At 42.7% G+C, this 25,288-nt stretch overlaps 1 non-coding gene across 1 annotated transcript; it reads left to right on the top strand.

Annotated features, from left to right (window-relative positions):
• The first annotated feature begins 3,518 nt into the window (after positions 1-3,518).
• On the top strand, positions 3,519-3,625 carry LOC133807720 (small nucleolar RNA R71). The gene has a single exon (XR_009879618.1). It is a non-coding gene; the product is annotated as a small nucleolar RNA R71 (small nucleolar RNA).
• The last annotated feature ends 21,663 nt before the right edge of the window (positions 3,626-25,288 follow it).

The raw sequence follows: 25,288 nt of genomic DNA, 5'->3' as shown, positions 1-25,288 counted from the left end.
TGTAAAAACATATTTCATGTTTGTGAAGTTAATTTTTTTTTTAATTATGAAAATAGAAATACTTACTACCCGACTCCTACTCCAATTTACCACTACATCAAATTTGGAGGAAAATGCATTACTACAAAAGATTTATGGGCTCCCTCGAACATTGCAATGAAGTATAATTCTAATGGTTTATGTTGAATATATTTTTAAGCATCTATTTATTATGTAATTTCTAACAACAATTATATTTGTAGATTTATATTCCTATGTTGCTTGTAAGACACTTCATTCTTGCACGAATGATACTGAAAGAAAAAAAAAGTTTGGGACTCAATTGCTAATGAAAAGAATCCTATATTACAGTCATCTAAGATTGTTGATATTGTAAGTTTTTATTGGTTGAATATATAATTTTTTTTTAAATTTTAAATTTATAAATTCTGATGTTAGAGTGCAAATGCAGCTACGCAATCTAGATTTGTTCTTGGAGAATCAGATTAAAAGGAAACCTGATAGTTTCAACTTTGCTAGTTTTGGTATAGTTCGTGGTAGAAATGTCCCTAGACAACCAAATTTGTACAATTGCGGAGTCTTTGTCATATTATTTATGATTAATAGTTGTAAGCTCGACTCATAGTCTTTTGTGGTAAGTAGATTTCATACTAAGTTTTTATTTTTTATTTTGTTCTTATCATACTACACTTGAGTATTTTTTTTTTCACTATTGTAGTTCAACTATAATGAAGAAAGGTGTCACATAGCTTTGTGGATTGCATGCTCAAATTTCAACAAGAATAGAACAAAATTATTGAAAGATGTTCGAGAGCTCATTTCAAGCTGAGGAATATAGTACTAGGGACAATGATCTTTGCCCTAATTTTGTTATTTTCAATCAAGTTGTGTAAAAGAAAGAAATTTGTATTATTATTTATCAATTTTGAGAAATTAGAAGATAATCAATATTTGGGAGAATTTCAATAGTTTACTTCTGAATTAATTATTTATTAACAAGATTAAAACACACACTTTAAATTTTATCATTTTCACAATCAGTGTTAATGTTTATTGGAAGCTTCAAATGGTAGTTGTAGACATTAATATCATATTTATTAAATAAAAACAATTTTGTATATATTAATTTCAAATTTAATGATTAATATATCAACCAATGAGAATTTTGAGCATGATGTTATGGAATTTGAATGTATTTATGGAGACATGCATTTAATGAAATTAGTTGGCATGATCTTAATTGTACACGTTTTTTTATGAGAAATGATTAATAACTCAACCAATCATAAATAGAGCATGATGTTAGGGTATTGGAATGGATTTATGAATACTTACATTTAATGCAATTAGGTGGCATTTTCTAAATTAATTGCTCACATGTTTTAAGAGAAATTTTAATAAAATTTATATATTTTTTACACAAACTAACTCAACCAAACTTTTTTATCCATCAAAAAAATTAAATATATTTTGAAATTATGTTTTAAATTTAAATTAAAAATCAATGCATATTAACTAAACTAGTTAATAACAACTTAACCATTTAGAATTTAATGATATAATTATGCATAATCAACCTAACCAATAACACAATTATTGTGTTATTTTAGGGAATTGAAATGTGTTCATTTTGTATTTTGAGAAGTGTAACTAATCAGAAATTTGAGCATGATTTTAGGGATATGGAATATCCCATTAATTGCTATATTCTCCATAATTATTACCCATCTTATTTATTATTTTACCCAAAAAAATTCAGGTATTGGTTCAAAATGGAATTTCATTTTATTTTATTTTTTAAAAACTTGGATATTTTAAATGTCATAATTTCAAAATTATGTGGATTTTAACATTATTTACAAATCATTTTATCTTATATACACTGTTATCATTTGTAGGCAAACGTAAACTTTGCTTTTAGGTAGAGTTTGAAATCATTTTATATTTTTAAGAATGTATCCATTTACTCAATATTATGATGACTTAGGAGAGAAAGAATTTAAAGAGATTGTGTTGCTTGCTACACATTTGATTGATTGTCTTGGAGTGAGTTTTGGATCCAACAATTGTGAAGCATTATTTGAGAAAATGAAGAAACTATTCGAAGAGGAACAAACAAAAGTTGATGAGCACTTGAAAAATATGGATGTGCTCTTGAGAATGATGGAAAAGTTGAAGAGAGCGTAAGGAAAGTGTTTGTTTGTCTATCTATTATTGTACTTTTTAGATTTTTATTTTTATGTTTGATTGAACTAATGAAATTTTACTTTTTATTATATAATGGTTTAATTTACAACATTCATATTATCTTTGTAATCATAAAATATAAGTAGCTTTCATATAATTCTTAGTATGAAAAAAAAAAACCATGAGATACCTTAAATAAATAGATAATATAACACTTATTCTGCATCACAAATTGCACCAATAGGATTATTAATAGCATCTTCCAAATCCAAAAGCTTGATACGAGTTTCAAATTTTAATCCTTTATCGAGACAATCATGCATATCTTTAGTTCTTCTACACAAGTCTTTTGCTTTCATGAGAATGTTGTAGAAACCCTTCGAGTTTGGAAAGGTTTTGGTAGAAGAAGGGATGTTATCTACCTGGCCATCATCATTTCGTTTAAGCTCCTTATAATATTCATTCGAATCCATACATATTGTTGGTGAACCGTTGATATTTTTAATTAACTGGACAACATCTATTTCTCCGTCAGTGTCGCTTGATTCAACATTAAGAAAGCCTTCCGGAAACTCCATATCCAGTAATGCTTCAGGCCATTTTCTGAGTACATGAAAATGTTGTTCTTCCTTAACTTGATTGATTGTATTGCTACTTTCGCCTTCAACAACAATGTCTTTGTCTGGTTCACGCGAGATAATGTCTTCATATTCAACCTCATTCTCTGCATCTTTGACTTCATAGTTGGATTCACTTTTTGTTTCATGATTACAACTATCTTCATCAACCCTTCTAGGCTCCATAGTAATCTCCATCTTTGAAATTATAATATTTTTTGTGTTATATTTAAAATTTGATGAGAAAAATAAAAAACATTTATGAAAGGTGGTTAGGAATATGAATAACTGTCTTTTAAAAAGTTATACATAATTATTAAAAAGACACTTGTTCAGCTTCCAACCATTGTACTTTTTTGAAATGGGAAGAATGGGAAGTGAACATGTATATTTTTAATAATTATGTATAATTTTTATTAATTAATTTTGAAAAAATACAATGGTAAATTGAACAGTTGCTTTTGTTTAATGGGAAGTTGAACAAGTGTCTTTTCAAAAAATTTGTATAATTTTTATTAGATTCCAGTTGATCGTGGCTTGTTCATAGGACTCAGTCCATTCCATGTGTAGGACTTTTCAGCGAGATCGTCGAGGTACTCGAAAGCTTCATCAAGATCTTTGTGAAGGAATTCGCCATTGCACATCATTTGTATGAATTGTCTTTGTCCAGTTGTGAGACCGTCATAGAAATAGTTGATCAGACGCCATCTTTCATATCCATGATGTGGGGATTAATTTATCAAATTTCTAAACCTCTCCCAGACCTGATGGAAAGTTTCATGGTCTTTCTGGGTAAAGGTAGAGATTTTCCTCTTAAGGCTGCTAGTCTTATGGGGCGGAAAATATTTGGCAAAGAATGCTTTTGTCATTTCGTCCCATGTTCCGATAGATCTAGGCCTTAAGGAATACAACTAGCTTGTTGCTTTGTCTTTGAGAGAGAAAGGAAAAAATGTCAATCTTACAATGTTGGTGACATCAGCTCGGTTGTTGAATGTAGCCACCACCTCTTCGAATTCCCGTATATGCACGTACGAACTCTCATTTTCCAACCCATGGAAGGTTGGTAAGAGGTTAATCATGCCAAGTTTGAAATCAAAATTTGGCATATTGTTGGGATATAATATGCATGAAGGTGTTGTTGTACGCATAGGATGTAAATAATCCTGTAGCGTTCTTGGTTGGACTTCATCTTGATGAGCCATCGTGGATGGTTCAGGAAGTCTCGGTGAATCGTGTGAATTTGAATGAATGGAAGAAAACAGCAAACTAGGAGAGTTTTCTAAAACTTCTACTTGTTGTCTCACGAGTCTCCCTAGTGCGTCTCTATTTCGTGGCATAAATATGTATATTTTTTTTATTTTGTAAGTATTATAAGCGCAAGTGTGTAATAGTGTAATAACTATACACCAAAAATGTTCCCAAGTCAATTGGGAAGGCTGCCAAGGTACCACTTTAGGCCTAAGAGCTTTCCTAGAACTCCCCGAGGTTCTTGGAAAAGGTTGGAGGGTAACGCTAACACAGACCTTATTTAAGAACCAATTTTTCTAAGACAGAACAAGTTTGGTTTTTATTGATTTCCAAAATTACACAAATGTTCTCAATACTTTTTTCTTTTTTTGCTTTAAAAAATTTTATGCTTTTTTTTGGAAAAAAAAAACTAAATCTAGAAAATAAAATTCTAAACCTAAAAGTAAAATAAATAAATTAAATGAATAAATAAATAAAAAAAAAAACTAAAAATAAAAATTACTAAGGAGGAAAAAAATAAAAGAGAAATTAAAAAAATTATACTACTTTAAAAAAAAAAAAAAAAAATTACTATGCAAACCTTTAATTGTAGAATTACCTCCCTGGAAATAGCGCCAAAAATTGATATCGCCCAATAAACTCCTAAGTGGTCGCAGTAGTAATCGGGCTATGTCGTATCCACAAAGAGGTAAAATACAAAAAAGAGAGATTAGTAAATTAGAAATAATAAACTTTGAAAAATAATATATTTTTTTAAACACCAAATAAACAAAATTGATGAATTTAGAATCAGAGAGAAAATATGTAATGCTTAAGTTTCATTCATGCAAATATATATATTTTTTAATAAAATTAATTCATTCTACTCAACTATAATTCTACACCATTAATTATAGTTGGAAAATATATATAATAAAGCTCACCTTAAAATATGTTCTTAATTAAATTATACTAACTTCTAATTTTAAAAACCAATCATATTATATACCTTAGAGCGACAAATACCAATGGCAGAATGCAGTAAAGAGCATATAATATAACAAATATCCTAAATTAAATCAAGAGCCTAAATTACATAAGAAGGGCATGACTAGACTTATGTAAAAGACACTAATAAATTTAGAATAAAAATTAGAAGAAAATAAATTTAATTGTAACAAAGATATAGAAATGAATAACAAAATAAAGAATCAATATATTAAAAATATAATGTGAAACATGAACTTCACTCTAGCATTTCCATAAGAGAATTTAGCCTAAAATAGGCATTGTTTTCACTGAAAGAAATGTAAAAGAAATGAAAGAAAAATAGGAAAAAGAATGTTTTTCTCTCTAATTATACTCTCCACAAATAATTCCACAATCTGATTCTTTTTTCCTCCATTTGGCTCACTATTTATAGTGGAAATAGGACCCAAAATGTGTAAAATCATGTACAAAATAGTGGGAAAGTAGCTACAAAAACTGATGCAAAATGGGACAAGTGGGACACGTGTTGGGCTCGGATTAGCTTTGCAAAGATGTTCCTGGTGGAGTGGGGGACAAGGAGGGCGACGTGGTGTGTGCTTATTGGCTTGGCATTGGAGTGGCAACTGTGTTGTTGGGGCATGAGGTGCAGTCGCCAGGCGCGCGTTAGACGGCATCGGGCGGTGTGGGACCGTGTCAGGAGGCGTGGCAGCAAGTGGGACCTGCGGGGCAGGCGCGTTAGGTGGCAGGCGTCTCACGTCAGCAGCTGGGCTTGGCTCCGTGGCTCGGCTTGGACACGTGGGAATTGCTGAAAGCTTGGGCTTAGGCTCGCCCTAGGCTTATTTATGCCATTCCATCTTCAAAAATGCCATTTTTTCATGATTTCTTCATTATAATTCTTTCTTTCTTCTTTCTTTTTCTTTGTGTCAAAATAAGTTTTATTTCCTGAAAATTGAACACAAATTAAATTAAAATTAATATTTTCAAATATAAAATATATGGAAATAAATCCATGAAAATATTAATTAAAACTCAATAAATTTTAAACTTTAAGACTAATAAAATGATACTTTTGAACACTAATCTGGAATCTCAATAGGTGTTACTCATGTTAATTTGATAAGATGACATCATTATTAACTACACTATTGAATGATAAGTTTTAAAATTATTTATAAATAATCTATTACATGTATTAGTATTACATGAAAAACAAGGTTGAGAAAGAGAAGGAAAAATGAAAGACATGAACAAAAAGGATAAAGTGAAGCAGAAAATTGAAGACCTGAAGAAAAATGGGAAAATAAAGCAAAAGAATGAGGGGTGTACTACAAATGATGTATCTCACACGTTGAAGGAACCAAAGTATTTAGAAACCATTGTTCCAACAAAAACAAGATGTCCAACAACTTATAATACAATTCGAAAATAGGAGGTACAATATAAACACTTGTCTTCTTTGCATTAGTAGTAAAATAAATATCATTCAACAACTCTTGTTGTCAGGAAGCATCTATACTAATCTTAACTGTGTTCCAGCCCGTGAGCTCCAAATACTCCAAACTGAAACCTGTCAAAGACTCATCAATGCTCTAGAAAAGGAAGATTACTAAATGCGGATGGAACTCGTCAAGCTTGAAAGCGATATTACTGTTCAAAAGTGGTGCTTGAAAAATTAGATCAAAGATTGAAGAATGTTGTCTCTTTTTAAAATTTTTATTTACATGATTGTACTCTTTCTTTTTTTGTTAAATGTGTGTTGAATTTAACATATTATTATGAAATAGTTATTTTGTTATTTTGTAATATTGTCTATTTATTTTTTATCTTTATATTTCATTATAAAAAATAAAATAAAAAATTGGTGGGTTTTGTTGAAAGTTTAAAAAGCGATTACTTTTTTTTTTATATAAATAATGAAAATTTTTCAAAAATATTGTTAAAAAATACTTCATTATACATGTTAATAGACTTAATAAAAAATAAAATAAGAATATGAGTAGTCAATGACATTTATGGATTTATTTGTATTTATTACAATTAATATTTATATTTAGTAAACTAATTAATTATAATATTTGTAGTTGTTGACCCACGATTTGGCCAACAACACGGAGTCAAAAGTAGGACAGAAGATAAAATGAAAATTAAGAATATAATCCAACGGAAAAGAAGAAAACACCAAGGATTTATATAGTGGTTCAGCCCCAAAGAATGGTAATGACCTACGTCCACTTAGTGCTATTATTGAGATTGAATCTCAAAGCTGTGATCAAAGAACTAGGGTTCTTGAGTTTCACAAACCTTGGAAGAAATACAATGAAATGATGGATAATTGCACTATAGCTCTCTTTCTCTCTCTATCTTAGCAAAGAAATTATGCTCTCAAAATTCCTTTCCTTGAGCTATTTCATATATATTTATAGGCTCAAGGAGGGTTACATGGACCAACGTGCCGTATCTTTCCTTAATAACCGTGTATCAAGGTAATAATGAGGAAATATTCAACATAATTATTATAAGATTACAATCTTAGAAGGAAACAAATCAAGTTATACGACCAGCCTAGTCGTGCCTAAAAGTTAAGCCCTGATGAAGCGATGTGCCTCTGGTCGATAGTCAAGCCGCACTTCTGCCACGTGTCAACCACGAGGAGAAATCCTTGCCACATCATCAGTAGACGTTTTAGGGTAAACATTTGCCCCCCAAGTTTATTCATTGCGACCAGCAATAAGTAAACTTAAGAAACTGACCCTTCGAATACCTCACGAAATCTGTCAGAGCCGCCCATGCTTTCTCAAAAAAGGGTGATCAATCATGTCCAATCAAGTCTTTTCAGTTTCCCAATAACTTGTCTGATGGTCATTACACTTCCCCATACTTTGAAAAAGGTAATTCATGATTACTTCTTCTACTGGGTTGCAGCCGCTATAAGTAATACCCCAAATCCACATTGTTACTTTTTACTTTTCACTTGCCATCTCCTCTCCAAGAACTTCGAAGAAATTCATCTTCAGAGCCCAGAAATTCCCAGGAACTCTCACCCGGATGCTTGGAAGCTTTCATGTTCAAACTTCATTCTTCTTCTAAGTAAGTTTCACAAAATTCTTAGATGTTTAAGATGCCATGCAAAACTGTTTCATACTTATTTTTATGTAACGCCCTGGATAGCCAAGACCGTTACACTGTGTGTTTATAAAGTGCTAGACTTACTAATCATGTCGTTTAATTAAAAACGTGTTATCGAAACTATAAAGGAACTAGGGTTAAAACGTTTTGGTCTCAAAAGTCACATTCTTATAAAGAGACGTTTCCTGTTTACATGAGATCCCAAAAATATTAAGATTAAAGACCATTTACAAAAGTCATAAAGTTTAAATACATTATCAAGCCATATTAAGGCAAAACAGACAGATAGGCAATCCCTATCCTGATCCACTCCTCGACCATGGTGATCGAACAGCTGGCTATGTACATTCAACCTCGCAGCTCTCCATCTCAGGATTGGTCCATTTTTCCTTTGCCTTTACCTGCAACACGTAGCACCCGTGAGCCAAGGCCCAGCAAGAAAGCACAACAACAGAGCATAAGCAATCAACAGACAAATCAATATCTCATATTGCATCACAAGTTCTCAACCATATAACCATTCAGTATAATCAAGTATTCAACATACTAAACATATCAACTCATATCATATATCAGTTCACAAATGATAACTAGGGCTAGCGCCCTCAGGCCGCTCCCTCCGTTATCCCACTGACTTCGGCCCGCTTAAACCGAGCTCAGTGAATATTAAGCTGTCCTCGGCTACCAGTGGCCAAGCCGCGCCCTGTGCGCAATTATTGTGTACGGCACTCTTAGACCGCTATCACATGTCCCATGGCATGATACCATCATTGACATAATACAAATATCGGGAGCACTTAGTCCCATCACAAACATATAACCGAGTGCAGTTTTCTTACCTTTCAATACGCTAGCTTTGATCACTCGACTCCTTGAGCACGATCCCCCTCGAGCCCTAGCGCTCAACTAAACACAACCATAGGCCAAAGTCATTATCAATCCTCATGTCCAAAACCTAGCCTCGGGGCCAATCTCGAGCCCCCGGGAAGTCCTAGTTCCACCAAACAAGGTGGTGGAATCAAACCCCAAACCCTTGGTCAAAAACCCTTGCAAACAACCCTAAAATCCCTTTCTGGAAATAGGGTAGCGCTACAACGCTCATTGGAGGGCGCTACAGCGCTACAAACAGAAGCAAAAATCCCTTCAGCACGCATGGCCTGGTGCTACAGCGCCCAAAGGCTAGCGTTGTAGCGCTAGTCACAGACAGTCACCACCCCAGTTTTCCTTCCTGTGATTTCCTCGAACCAAACTCAACCAAAACTTCTCCAAACCTTCACCAAACTCAAAAACAACCTTATGAACATACACCACTCATCCTAAGCACCCCAAATACCCAGAACTCAAGCACATGCATCCCTAATCTCAAAATTCACCATAGCCACTTCTAGACATTAAAACTCACCAGAAACCAGTTAAACATCAAAGTTAGAAGCTTAGAATTTATACCTTTGGTGGAATTTCGACCTCAAGTTGCCTCTAGACCTCCTTGGCTTGCTCTTCCTTAACCCTTGGCTCCAACTTTCCTAAAGTTCCCATCAAATTCAGCTTACACACCATAGTTAAAAAACCAAAACCAGAAACTGAAGAAACTACAAAACCTTACCTCAAGTGTTAGGGTGTTCTTGCTAAACCTCTGCCAATTCTCCAAGCCTAGCTTAGGATTCTTGATGCTCAGCCAAACTTAGCTCCTCCCTGAGCTTTGCCCCAAAAATACTCAAGAAACTGATGAAGGAGGCATAAACCGACCTTAGGAACTCTCTCTGTTTTCTCCCTGTCTTTTTCTTCCTTTTCCTTCTTTTCTTTCTTTCCTCAAACATCTATATTTTTCTACAACTTCCACTAACATAAAGCCTCAGTAATTCCCATCTTTAAAAGGCCAAATGACCTCAATGCCCTCCTTTTTATTTCTAACCCTTTAATCCACTTAAGGGCATTCTAGTCATTTTACCCAATTCCCGCTAACTCCTTGAGTGTCTCTAATATTTTCTACTTAATTCCCATTACCTAGTTAATCACCAATAATATTCCTCGATGTAAAAATAGACCCCAATATGCTCACTAAATTCCCATTTATACCCCTAGGCTCACCCCGAGCCGGGTATAAATCCCCGCCATGACTTTTTCGCTACTTGCTCACTACGATCGTCTCGAGTCACAGATCACAGATGTATCCACATAATAATGTGGTCTTGACAATTATCACATATATCAATATAGTTATGCCCATACTGGCCAAAATTACGATTATACCCTTCTAACCTAATCAGGGCCTACATGCATACTGTACGGCCTAATTTTCCACGGGCTATTAACGAGCTGAGATATGGCATAATTATATCAGCCACGTGGCCGGAGCTGCTGTTGTCAGGTCCTACCTCTTTAGCCCGAGGTAACCAAAGGTTTACCAAGATTATTCAAGGGCCGAGTCAGGAATATGAAGACCGAAGGTCAAGAAGGCATCAAGCTCGAGGCACGAGCTGGAGTTGGAAGCTGTGACCCTTTATAAAGTCAACCACACAATGTAAACGTGCATATATCAGACATCACGTGTCTGATATATCCCTGAATTCTCGGACACGCAGCATGAACGTGCGTGTTCAGGCACCCACGACTGGGTTGGGCCGTGCGGCCCATTGTCCCCCTTACCTATTGATTAGACCACACTTCATTTGTCAGGATTTAGGAATTAATCATGAATGTCACAGTAGTGACATGATGGGTAAGAAGGTCATGGGATGACCCCCCTTACCAACTCCCAGGTGCCCTCTCCTATAAATATGGAGAGCCTGGGAGTTGCAAGGGGTTGGATTCTATTGTATAACGAAATACCTTGTAAGAAATACCAAAAATATAGCAATAATATTGGCTGATGGAGTAGAAGGATTTTAACCTTTGAACCACCTAAAAACGTATTCGTGTCATCAATCCATTTTAAGATCATTCATCTGTTTCGGTTCATTATTCAGCACTAATCCCTTTCTCTTATTTTCTTAATTACCTGTTGGCGAAGAACCGCGTCAACAGATTGGTTCTTTCATTGAGAGTTTGTTAGATTGGTGCTATCGCAAATATCCAACTATGGTGACCACTCGATCAAGACACGGTAACGAGGCGGACCAACATGATGGGCAGGGGGCTCATCATGCCGCCATCTCCGGTGAGCAAAACCTCAAAGTTCAGCAGCGGCCAGGCAAGCAGCCAATAGGCCAGGATGACACTGGAAGTTCGGCACCCCGGCCACCTAATCCAAACCCGGATTTTTACACGGCGGTAGAGATGGAGAATGCTCAGCTGAGGAGTCAGCTGGCGAAAGCCAATCAGTAGGTTAAGGAGGTGTTGGCCCGACTAGCCCCTCTTACAACCGACGCTAACGTCGAAAAGAGGCAAGGGGAGACTCATAAGTCCCGCCGGGGTAATCGGTCCAGGCCTAGCCGCTCGGCCAGACCTCCGACACCCAACTCTACTCCCTCATCGCACCGCCGAGAGGCAAACTTCGAAGAACTACCCAGAGCCAAACAACAGTATAGTCGCTAGGTCCGAACTTCAACTCCCAGCTTACAGCCAGCCTCGAGCGCGCCCAGGAGGGCTCGAGGGAATTCTAGAAGGAGATCCGGGGAGGGCTCACAGCGATAGCCCGTCCCGGCCAGCCGTCCTATACCCCATCCAGATCGCCAGGCGCGAGGCCCGCAAGTTGGCAGGGCCGAAAGGCCCCTACCTAACCTGATTTGCCCTGACGAAACCAGGATTGCATCCCCGGTCAAAAATCCTCCTTCACCAATAAGATATTCGTCTCCTCCTCGGCCTATCCGAGATATTCTAGCTTATGGCCCGCCATCCGCAGGACCTTCCCATCGTAGCAGGGCACCCAGAGGAAGCCCGGATCCTCACCCCAGAGGCGGGCTCCGAGCTTCTCTAACGGGAGCTACTGGAACGGAAGTCGCCAAAGTGACCTTTCTGGCGGAGACCTGCGCCAACACCTAAGCTCGGCGCAAAGTCCTCAAGCCAGCCCGAGGGGTGACCTACGAGATCGCCTTAACTCTCATAGGGGGGACTCGGTAGGAGGTGGCAGCCATGCTCGCTCAAGGGGAGACCTGTCCGAGGTACGTAACGGCGGGAATGTCCCAAATAACCTATCTCAAGATAGGAGGGGCAATAACCCACCAAACGTATACAATGGATCCGGAGCTGTTGAACAGCCCCGGAATAACCAAGGAGATCAGGACAAAACCCTTGAGCGCCTGGCTCAGATGGAGGAGCTAATGAGGAAGCTCCTGTCGGAGAAAGAAAAAGACGAATATGATTTGGGGGACGAGCTTGAGCTCTTCGCCCCCAGCATAGCAACAACGGCATACCCGCCCGGTTTCCGTATGCCACACCTGTCCAAATTCAACGGAGATGGAGATCCGTCAGATCATTTGGGTATGTTCAATACCCTGATGATGGCCCACAAAATTGGCCTCGAGCTGAGGTGTCTGATATTTCCCTCCACACTGACTGGGCCGGCCAGACAGTGGTTCAAACAAAACAAGAAGCAGTCAATCAGCTCCTGGAATACTTTCTATACTGACTTCAAAAGAGCATTCCGAGCCTCCCAGGTTGCCTGCGTCAAGGCCGACTCCCTGGCTAATGTGAGACAACAACCCGACGAGCCTCTGAAGGCTTATTTGAGCAGGTTCGCGAACGTCACTGCTCGAGCCAGAGACGCAGATGACAGCTCCAAGCTCATGGCTTTGAGGACTGGAATCCTCGTCAGAGGGGGACTCTAGAATGAAATACAAAGGAAGGGAGCCAGCTCAGTAAACGAATTCCTAAATAGGGCCCAGGGGTGGATCAACTTGGAGGAGGCCCAAGCCTCAGCCGCAGGAACCAGCCAGGTCCCTGAGCAGCCCACTGGAGTTCGAACGGAGGTCGTGATAGCGACCCAGAACGTTACATAGAATAACCAGTTCGATGGAGGCAAGAGAAAGGGGAACGGCGAAGGCAACCAACATGGCCCGAAGAAGAATAAGTCTGTAGAAAAATTTAAGCCGGTCTACACAACTTATACGAAGCTCACCCACTCTAGGGAGAATATCTTCCTAGCAAACTCTGCTCGCCTCCCCTGGAAGAAGCCGGAGCCGTTAAACCACCAGAAGGGGAAGCGAGACACCTCCAAGTTTTGCCGTTTCCACAACGACGTTGGCCACAATACCGATGATTGTAGACACCTGAAAGATGAGATTGAGACTCTCATCAGAGCCGGCCCCTTGGCTCAGTATGCGCGGAACAGGGTTTCAGCAAGCCGACCTGCTCCGGAAGTCCCGGTCAGTCAGACCGGGTCTCGAGTAGATCAAGACATCCCTCCTACAGTGATAGGAGGAGAGATATCCATAATCTCTGGAGGTCCTCATTTGGCTGGCACGAGCAGGGGTGCCCAAAAGAGGTACGTCAATGAACTCAAGGCTCATAATGGAGTAGAGTTCATCCCCGAGCAGCATCTGCCAAAGCAGCAGCGATTGGAAAGGCAACCAATCATTTTTACAGAAGAAGATGCTAGCCACGTTCAGTTCCCTCATAACGACCCTCTGGTCGTAGTAGTGCAGCTCGCTAATCGGAAGGTTAGGAGAGTGCTGATCGATAATGGGAGCTCGGTGAACCTTCTATTCTGGTCCACGCTGAAGAAGATGGGTTTGACTGTCGCCGAGTTGAAGGCGACCTCCATGATGCTGTATGGTTTCTCGGAAGAAGGATTAGCGGCTATAGGGACGATCGAGCTGGTGATCACCTTAGGAGAGGGACCTCGGATAGTCTCAAAACTCCTTAAGTTCGTGGTCATCGACTGCCCCGCTGCATACAATGCCATTTTGGGTCGACCTACGGTTATAGCTTTTGAAGCCATCACCTCCATCCCCCACCTCGCGCTGAAATTCCCTTCCTCCATAGGGATATGCACGGTCCGTGGCGATCAACTTGCTGCCAGGGAATGCTACAGCATTTCCATGAAGGGAAAATTGAAACCCGGGCAGTTAGCAATGGCCATCCAAGTTGGAGAAGACGAATCTCAGGAACCTTTGCCTAATCCTGAGATTGAAAAACCTCAGAGCACCGAAGGGGAAAGTATCGTCCTAAGTGAGGATATTGACCCCGAAATAGGCGAGGACAAGTCCGAGCTCCAAGCTATCGAAGAGCTCGAGGAAGTAAATATCGATCCGCAAAATCCCTCACGGATGGTTAAGCTCGGGAAAGACCTTTGTGGCAAGAGGAAGGCAGAGTTGATCAAATTTTTGCAGGATAACCTGGATGTGTTCACATGGTCGCACGAGGACATGGTGGGAATCAGTCCAAATGTCATCATGCACACCCTTCATTTGGATAAGAGCGTTCCTGCAAAGTCCCAGAAACAGAGGCGCCTGGGAACAACTCGGGCTGAGGCCTTAGAAGAAAAAGTAGCCCGGCTAAAGCAATGGAGCTTTAGCCGTGAAGCCAAGTTTCCGGTTTGGGTCGCCAATCCCGTGCTGGTCCCGAAGCCCAACAGGAAATGGCAGACCTGCATCGACTTCTCCGATCTGAATAAAGCCTGCCCCAAAGATTGTTTTCCCTTGCCAAGGATCGACCAATTGGTGGACGCCACGGTGGGGCACGAGCTCATGTCCTTTATGGACGCGTATTCAGGCTATAATCAGATCGCCATGAACTCGGCGGACCAGGAGCACACCAGCTTCATGACCCCAACTAACGTCTATTGTTACAAGGTCATGCCGTTCGGACTGAAGAACGCCGGAGCTACATACCAGAGACTAGTGAATAGAATGTTTGCCAACCAAATCGGGAAGAATATGGAAGTGTACGTTGATGACATGCTGGTCAAGTCAAAGACTGTCGATAACCACGTTTCCTACCTGGAGGAATGCTTCAAGATACTAAGAGAATACGGCATGAGGCTTAACCCGCAGAAGTGCACTTTCGGGGTCGCGTCTGGAAAATTTCTGGGTTTCATTGTCAACACTAGAGGAATCGAGGCAAACCCCGATAAGATCAGGTCATTGATCGAGCTTCCATCACCTAGGTCGCGTAAGGATGTTCAAGGCCTGATTGGAAGGGTGGCAGCCCTTAATCGGTTTATTTCAAAATCCACCGACAAGTGCCTGCCATTCTGCAACCTGCTCCGAGGAAATAAGAAGTTCGAGTGGATAGAGGAATGCGAAAGTGCTTTCCTCGACCTGAAGACACATGTGGCCGAGTCGCCCGTATTGTCCAAACCAAAGGCAGGAGAGCCTCTTTTCCTTTACCTAGCTGTCACAGGGGATGCAGCTAGTGCCGTATTGGTCCGAGAAGAAGACCGGGTTCAAAAACCAGTCTATTACATCAGCAAGAGACTTCTCGGAGCCGAATCCCGATACCCGTTGAAGGAAAAATTGGCGATCTGTCTTATCACGGCCTCCCAAAAGCTCAGGCCATATTTCCAGTCCCACTCAATACACATCATGACCGATCAACCTTTAAGGCAGGTTTTGCAAAAAGCTGAGGCATCTGGACGCCTGTTGAAGTGGGCTATCGAGCTCAGTTAGTTCAAGATTCTGTACACCCCACGAACTGCTATAAAGAGTCAGGCCCTGGCCGATTTTTTGGCAGAGTGCACAGGATTCAGGGAGGATCCAGTGGATGGGTCACCCCAGGTCACCTCGACCCAAGAGTCATGGAAGATCTTCGTGGATGGCTCATCCAATGAGAACGGCTCCAGGGCTGGAATAATTTTGATATCCCTAGAAGGGCATAGATTCCACTCGGCACTGAGATTCAGATTCAAGGCCTCCAACAACGAGGCCGAATACAAAGCTTTGCTGGCCGGGATAAAGGTAGCCCAGGAGCTGAAGGCCAGCTCCGTTCAGTGCTTCAGCGATTCCCAGCTCGTGGTAAACCAGGTGCTAGGTGAGTATCAGGCACGGGGAGCCAAGATGGCCGCTTACCTGGCCAAGGTAAAAGTTGAAATATCCGCGTTTGAGCGAGGCTCAATCGAACAGATACCTCGGGAGCAGAACGCTAACGCAGACGCCCTCGCCAAGCTCGCGACCTCTGGGGAGACGGAGGCTTTGGGGTTAGTACCAATAGAGTTCTTGGAGAAACCAAGCATAGAAGAGGTCGGGGCGGAGGTCGAGATGATTGACGCCAGACCGACCTGGATGACCCCCCTCCTCGAGTATCTCACCAAAGGAAAGTTACCCGAGAGACGTAATGACGCACGGCGGGTACTGTACCAGGCTCCAAGGTATATGATAGTAGATGGGGTGCTGTAATGACGTGGGCATTCCCTACCCCTCTTACGATGTGTTCTGCCAGGTGAGGCAAAGGCCATCTTGCAGGAAGTGCACGAGGGTTTTTGCGGGGATCACACTGGGGGGCAAAGCTTGGCCGTAAAAGTCTTAAGGCAAGGGTATTACTGGCCAACTCTATCAAAGGACTCGATCTCGTACTTCAAGAAATGTGACAAGTGCCAGCGATTTGCTTCAGTTGCCCGAGCTCCCCCAGTCGAGCTGAAGATGATCTCGTCCCCATGGCCATTTGCGATCTGGGGAATCGACTTGGTTGGTGCCCTCCTTACTGGAAAGGGCGAGGTCCACTACGCTATGGTAGCTATCGACTACTTCACGAAGTGGGCTGAGGCTGAACCTTTGGCAACAATTACTTCCAAGAAAGTCCTCGACTTCGTGGTCAAGAGCATTATCTGCCGATTCGGGCTGCCAAAGAAAATCGTATCCGACAATGGGACTCAGTTCGACAGCGACCTCTTCACTGAATTTTGTGAAAGGTACGAAATTGTGAAAAGCTTCTCATCCGTGGCCTATCCCCAGGCAAATGGCCAGGTCGAGGCTGTCAATAAGACACTAAAGGCGAGCCTTAAGAAGAGACTAGACGAAGCCAAGGGGATCTGGCCAGAACAGCTCCCCCAGGTTCTGTGGGCATACCTGACCTCGCATCGGACTCCTACGGGTCATACTCCTTTCTCCATGACTTTTGGGAGTGAGGCAGTCCTCCCTGTCGAGATTAAGGTATCTTCGCATAGAGTCCAGGCGTATGACCAGGACCACAACCATGAACTACTGCATCCCTCGACCTGATTGATGAAAGACAAGAAGATTCCCAGCTTTAGCTCGCTCATTACCAGCAAAAAATCACTCGTTATTTCAACTCAAAGGTCAAAAAATGCGCCTTTAGCATTGGCGACCTGGTCCTCAGGAGAGTCTTCTTGGCCGGTAAGGATCCCAAAGATGGAGTATTGGGACCGAACTGGGAAGGGCCATATCAAATCACCAAGGTCATAAAGGAAGGAACTTACAAATTAGCTGGGCTCAATGGAGAAGCAGTCCCACGAGCCTGGAACGCCATCCATTTGAAGAAATATTATCAGTAACACCCTTGTAAGGCTTAAAAGCCACCTTCTTTTTTTTTTAGAAATTAGAATTAAATCTTTGTTTATTATTGTGTATATTTGTGGATGTAATCTCAAGTAACCACGAAAGACCCTTTCATAGTTACTTGGGGGGGCATATGATGCCTGGATATAACCAGGTCGCCTTAAAGGCTTAGAAGTTGATTCAAATCAATTGATCGTTGTTTTTCTTAAAAAACACGAGATATTGATAAATATTAACGCGAACTAAGTCCTATCCTGGATATAACCAGGTCAGCTTAAAACTTAGAAGTTGATTCAAATTGATTAATCGGTGTTTTTCTTAAAAAGCACAAGATATTAGTCAAGAATTAACACGAACTAAGTTTTCAAACTAACGTCCTGGACATAACCAGGTCTCAAAATTTAGAAGTTGATTCAAATTGATTAATCGATGTTTTTCTTAAAAAGCACAAGATATTAGTCAAGAATTAACATGAACTAAGTTTTCAAACTAACGTCCTGGACATAACCAGGTCCTAAAACATAGAAGTTAATTCAAGATTGATTGATCGTTGTTTTTTCTAAAGAGCACAAGATATTATATCAAGAATTAACGCGGACTAAGTTTTCAAGGCAATGTCCGGGGAGCAACCAGGACTTATCTTAAGAAAAAGATAAACAAACTAATACTATTACCGAAGTGCATAGAGGCAAAAGGATATAAACCAATTAAAAGCAAAAATTGATAAAGACAATTGTCTCGAGGTGAAAAAATCTCATACAAAAATTATAAAAAAAATATATATATAATAAATGTGTTCAAAAAAGAAAAAGAAAGGCCCTAGGCCCCACCAGGCTGCTCCGTTGAGGTCGCCGTCTCACCCTCCTGCTCGGCCGCTGCGGAGGTCTCCCCGGTCTCAGAGGGCGCCTCTTGCTGAAGACGAACTTTAAACCCCTCCAGGAAGGGCTCCCAGACATCTGCTCCTAGGAAGGAGAAGTCGCCGTCCGGGTTGAAGACCCAGCAGTGGTATAGCATGTCCTCCATAGCAGAGCTGGAAGCCGCCTTCTCCTATTCCAAGGCGACCTTTGCCTCCTCAGCCTCGGTTTTTCCAGAGTCTTGTACGGCCCGAGCAGTCCTGGCCTCCTCGAGTTCGGCCGTTACAGCGGCTAGGGCGACCTTGTTAGCCTCGACCTCTTCCAGCTTGGGGCTGGATGCGTCCAGCTCAGCCTGCGCGGTCGCCAAGGCATCCTTGGCCTCCTGTTCCTGCTTTTGGGTAGTCTTCAGGGCGGCCAAGGTAGTCTTCTGGGCGGCCAAAACAGCCTGATGCTCGCCCCTCATGTCCTCGAGGCGAGCCTTGGACCTGGATATGCTCCGGTGAAGAGCCAAGGCACCCTACAAAGCAAAGAGGCAACTGCCTTAGAAAAAGAAGAAAGAATGTGCGATGCATGATAACCAAAGAGTACAAAACGTAAAGCCAGCTTACCATTAGAGCCATTCCCAATGAAGACTCCATCACGCTCTCCGGGCTCCTTGTTTCGATCGCCCGCAGGTCCCTTTCGGTGGCGCTGTAGTAGTGGTCGACGGTGTAGGTCACCGTACACCGTCCCCTGAAAGACGCCAGGAATTTTCTCCAAGGCCTGGGGGTCCACCGGAATGCGCACCTCGGGGACTGCGGTCGCCAAAATCTTGGGCTTCGCTTCCATATCCCGAACAAAGGCGGGAGCTCGTGGAGGGGGCGGGGGCATCTTCTCCACTGCAGCAGGAGGTGGAGGTACCTTGGCCGGGGCAGCTGGGGTCTGGTCCTTCCCCTTTGCAGGGGACTTGGATGGTGTCTCAGCGGCTTTCTTTGCCACCCGAAGCTTCTTCATTTTGGGTCCAGAGGCCCTAGCAGAAGAGTTCCCTCTGGTGAACATAGCTCGCAGGTCTTTGTTCCCGGGCTGAGACATCTCCTCTGGCAAATCAAAGACAACATTAGTATACAAGTAAGCATTTATGCAAGAACAACAAAAATAAGGGGGAAAAAGCGGAACTCAAGTATATATATTGAAAGGGATCCTACCCCCCGAGCTAGAAGAGGAATCTATGGTCACGACCATCGGCCCCGAGGCTCCTGCGGGGGAATCTAAGACAATGACTTCGCGAGCTGAAACAGGTTCTGGGTCCGAATCTGGTTCGGGACTAGACTCTTCTACATACTGCCTAAGACCCGGAGCTACAGTACCCTCTCGAAGAGAGGGCCACGACCGGAGATTAGTCCCATACTCCTCAAAGAAGGCCGACCTAAAGGCTAAGGTGTTGTCTACGACTACAGTACCCCTAGGGCGGCTACTCTCATAATTCAGCATGAGCCAGTCGACACACTGGAGTAGGGTTACGTTGAGGTCTGGGTCGTTTCGATGGTGTTGGACGGGCTGGTTGGGATTAAACCTAGCTAACCGAGGATCGATAGTGGCCCTATCTAAGCCCCTGAACATTTAAGGATTATCTTGCCTTGAGGGACCTGCAGCTGCTCTAGACCAGATCCTGTCCTCGTCCGTTCCTTGGGTGACCTCCAGCGCCCGCTTCCTCCTCGTCCTTACGAGGGGCACCTCGTCCTCCTCGTCCTCGTCCTCTCCTTCCCCCGCGACCTCCTCCTCAGGGATGGGCGTCATCTCGCGAGCTGGGGGAGGCCCCCGGGGTCTCCGCAGGGCCAAAGTCTGGCCTGGAGAGATCAGTTTGCATGCCAACATCGTCTCGTTTGTCATGAGCTGGCGATAGTCCTTTTCACTGGGGGGCAGACCCACCAGTGTCTCGTACTGACTCTCGAGGATCACAGACTTTTCTGTCCTCGCGAAAATGGCTGCAGAATTGTTCTAAGTCAGAAACTGATAAAGGGGAACTAATCAATACTTAACTTACGAGCTAAGAGCAAAAGGTACTTACGAGGATGGTTGAAGTAATGAAGTTCACAGTTGCGAAACCCCTTGGACATAAAGAACTGGTCTTTGAAATCATTCGGGTGGCTGGGCAGCTCGATGACCGCAGCCGTCTTTGGAAAGCGGGTCAGGTAGTAGAACCCGTCGCCTCGCCCCTGTTGCTCCGGGCTGACCTTGATGCAGAAAAAATATAAGATATCCACCGGAGTGGGGACCTCCCATTCCTGTTTCAGGAACAGATATCTCAACCCCGCAACAAACAGTAGGAGTTGGGGGGGAGCTGGAAAGGAGCCAACTTCACGTAGTTGAGGAAGTCGGCGAAGTATTGATCCAGCAGGAGGAAGGCCCCAGCCTTGAAGTGCTCGTCACTCCAAGCCACATATTCCTCGTCGAGCGGCGCGCAGCTCCGCTCACCTTCTAGGGGAGGTCGGGCGATCAGGGCGCCCCTCCCCAGCTCGATGTTGTGGGAAAGGAATATTTTATTCACTTTCCCCTGGTCGGTGATCTTCGAGACAATCCTCTCGGCCTCGAAAAAAGCATCAGGAGCCACCTCGAGCTCCTTCTCCACGGTCGGCCAAAAGATGGGGATTAGGGAGTCTGTCATCACCTTTTTTCCTTTGGATTGTTGGGAGGACGAGCTGCCTGCAGTCTTCTTAGGAGTGTTCTTCTTGGGTCCCATCTGGTCACCTAGCGAACAAAAGAAGAAATTTTAGAAAAGGCGACCTAAGCATAAGAAAGAATCTGAAGAGGTGTTTCCTTTGCCCGGGCTGAGGTAATCTCAGCCCGTGTAGAGTGAGACCACGCGGTTCTATGAACACGCGCCTGTGCTCCCAACGAATCCCCGATTACTCGAAATTCGTGTGTTAGGAGGGTCAAGATAAAAGTTTTCCTTGGAAGGAAAGTTTCAGTAGGCAAGAATTGCAAAACCGCCTGTGAGGCACGTCCCCTAAGCTACTCGGTTTTGCACCCAAAATGCTGGATATTTTAAACATGCATACCAAAAAATCCTACCCAGAAGATTTCCCCAGAAAGCGCACCCTATGAGCCATGCTCCTAAATGGTTTTCTTCTACAATCGATGCCCTAAAATAAAAACCTACACCCTTCATACCCACAAAAAACCAACAGAATATTGCATGCAGCTACAGGAACTATTCACCTATGCTACAGTGAAAAGAAAATTTAAAGCATGCACAGTCAGAAAACTTACAAAGTGTTTTGCTGTGAGGGGGATGAAGGGGTCGTCTGGGTTGGGGCCTCGATAGAGTAACTGGTACCAAAACCTCAAAGGAGCCCTTTCACCTGATCCTCTGGAATGCTGGGAACGGTAACCGGGAGAAAAAGAGGGTTTTTTGAGGGTGAGAAGAGAGAAGAAGATGGGAAATTTAGAAAATTTTCAAATAAACGGGTGGCCCATGCGTAAGGTGGCCACCCCTTTTATATACGTGAAAGGCCATGTGAGGAGGGCCATTGGATTGCCTTGATGTGGGATCCGAGGCTCTCCACTCGAAAGGCGAAGCGACAGCTGAGTATAGGCTAGGCCATTTAATGCGGTTCTCGGAAGATGTACCATCACCAACCACGATGCTCCACGTATTCGGCGCCTGCATAATAGGGGCAATATGGAGGGTCCATGGAGAAGCCTAAAAGCCCCCACTGTGGCCCCAGATGATGTCGTGTGCCACGAGCAGAGGCTTGGGGGGCAAATGTACACCCTAATTTTCCACGGGCGATTAGCGAGCTGAGATATGGCATAATTATATCAGCCACATGGCCGGAGCTGCTGTTGTCAGGTCCTACCTCTTTAGCCCGAGGTAACCAAAGGTTTACCAAGATTATTCAAGGGTCGAGTCAAGAATATGAAGACCGAAGGTCAAGAAGGCATCCAGCTCGAGGCACGAGCTGGAGTTGGAAGTTGTGACCCTTTATAAAGTCAACCATGCAATGTAAACGTGCATATATCAGACATCACGTGTCTGATATATCCCTGAATTCTCAGGCACGCAGCATGAACGTGCGTGTTCAGGTACCCACGACTAGGTTGGGCCGTGCGACCCATTATCCCCCTTACCTATTGATTAGACCACACTTCATTTGTCAGGATTTAGGAATTAATCATGAATGTCACAGTAGTGACATGATGGGTAAGAAGGTCACGGGATGACCCCCCTTACCAACTCCCAGGTGCCTTCTCCTATAAATATGGAGAGCCTGGGAGTTCCAAGGGGTTGGATTCTATTGTATAACAAAATACCTTGTAAGAAATACAAAAAATATAGCAATAATATTGGCTGGTGGAGTAGAAGGATTTTAACCTTTGAACCACCTAAAAACGTATTCGTGTCATCAGTCCATTTTAAGATCATTCATCTGTTTCGGTTCATTATTCAGCACTAATCCCTTTCTCTTATTTTCTTAATTACCTGTTGGCGAAGAACCGCGTCAACACATACTAATACACATAGTCATGCGTCTTAAATATTCAAATAGTCATATAACATGCTTTAAATCATAATCACGTATCTTACTCATTAAAATCATACATAATTCCCATTATGCCCTCCAGGCACACTAATCAAGGCCCTTAAGCCTTATTAGCGAATTTAGGTCGTTACATTTTATCTCTGAACTTTTGCATGTTCTTGGCTGAAACTATTATGGGGATTGAGTGTATATCAATAGATGTTTGATAGGGTAGTGAAGTAACATTTCGTAGGAGTTAGGAGCCAGTTTGGTAGTCGAGATTGTAGATTTAGGGCGTAAAATCGAAAAACTGGGTTTTTCCCGCCCCTTCGGAGTCGAAAAAGCTTTTTTGCCAAAAAACTTTTTACTTTCGCTTTTCAATCTGTTTTTCAAACTGCTCGTATAGAACTTAGTGTTTTTGCTAGAATGCTGGTGGCCGTATAAAAGCTTAACTTTTATATGCGAGCAACGTTATTCTAACTCTCAACACAAATTTTTAGGCTTTACGTTCTCACCTCCCCCTTTCTCTATTCGCAGCTTTTCATGCAAGATCCGTGGGGAGGTGAAAGGCCTATCGATGACGACTTGCTTGCCCAATTAAATGAAGATGAGGAACAACCGTCGCTGCTTATACCAAAAATTCATTTTTCTCGAACCCCACCCAATAGACCTCAGTCAGACCTTCCAGCCATGGGTAGAGTAAAATCCACTGCCCAGAAAAAGAAACCTTCCAACCCTTCAAATCAGCCTGCTCCTCAAGCTGGAATTCCCTCGACTAGTGGTCAGGAAAGAAATATCCCTGACCCTAACATTTAAACTCACGCTCAACCTCGAAACGCCATTCAACCAGATGTTGAATGGTACGTCGCCCCTGTCAGCCGGGTAACGATCAGGATGATCGCTAATTATATTAAAAAATACAGACTTCCTGGGGTGACACTAGTTCAACCCACTCAAGACCAACGGGCGAACTTGCCTGGAGGCACCTTCAGCGCCTGGTCGAGGTACCACATCGAGGCAGGAGTGACCCTACCTTTTTATCCTTTTTTCCAGGGGGTGGCCAATTACTTCGGGGTCGCCCCTTTTCAAATAACTCCCAATGGATATAGAATGCTTGCTGCACTTTATATCCTTTATAGCCATAAAAAATGGCCCGTGCCCACACCACATGAGGTCAACTATCTGTTCGACCAAAAATCTAACCCCAACCAAGAAAACACGGGGTTTTTCCACTTTTGTCACCAGGAAACAGGTCGCACTTTCCTGACTGACACCACTTATATCTCGAACGTGGGGAAGTACCATCTGGAGTATTTCCTGACGAATGACATGGTCACGAACAACTTGGCCTTCACACAAGGAGGTAAAGTCTTTGTACCACTGGTCGTTTATCTTTCTTCAATTTTTTGCTGCATTTCCCTTAGAAGTTTAGTGTGTTTCAGGCCCATGGTTGCGACCAGACCCTACTCCAGACATGGAGATCCGCTTAGCCCTCCTAGCCAGCATGACCGACATAGAGAAAAGTGTCAAACAGCTGGTCACAGAGGCCAATCTGAGACTGGTCGGCCTTTTGGCCCCTCATCAATATGTGAGAGAGTCAACAGCGAGGAGTGCCACTAGTGGAGAAGTTCCCGAGCAGCACCCACATGTGTCACAACCCCCTCTGAGGAGGGCCACTGGAGTGACAATCAGAGAACCCTTCAGCACACCGCGGGCTGCTGCTCCCCCCGCCCCAACGGGAAAGGGAAAAAAGAAAGCCACTTAACCTCTTGAGCCCCTCGACGAATCTTCGGATGAGAACGATATTGATATCTCGCTCTTAGATAGTTTTCCAATTCCCTGTCACTTATTTGATGGGGACGACAATTTTAAGTATGCTCCCAATTTAGATTCAGACTTCTTCATGCCAGAGAGTGAGTGTAACACTAGTAGAGTATATAATGTAGCGGCTAGTAATGATAGCTCGGGTATTTTACTTACAATTTTCTTTGTTTCTTTTCCTGACATAACATACTCAATCATTTATACTATCTCACTATTCGTGTATTTGCTTTTCTTACAAACATGGACTCCGAGAATGTGTTCGACATATACAGTGCCCCTGAGGCTCCCGAATCTCCCTCGAGCAAGGAGAAAACGAGCAAGAGGCATCTTGGGGAAAGTAGTAAAGTGCCTCAGGCCAAGAAAACCCATCTGCAGGCCCTCCGGCAGACGGACCCTCAACAAATGTAACACCACCTCCTTCTCCTCTCGAGCAGCAAACTCCCCCTCCTGCTGTCGGGTCGACACCTTCTCCACTAACCCCAATCGACTAGACTCAGCAGGCTACTCCTGCTTCCACGGGGGGTGACATATCGAGTCACGCCTTGAGATCGGTCAAAGACAGGGTGGCC

This window comes from Humulus lupulus, chromosome X, assembly GCF_963169125.1.
Source record: "Humulus lupulus chromosome X, drHumLupu1.1, whole genome shotgun sequence".
NCBI classification, from domain to species: domain Eukaryota; kingdom Viridiplantae; phylum Streptophyta; class Magnoliopsida; order Rosales; family Cannabaceae; genus Humulus; species Humulus lupulus.
Note: the sequence above shows the minus strand (reverse complement) of the source record. Positions and strands in the feature narration are given on the sequence as shown.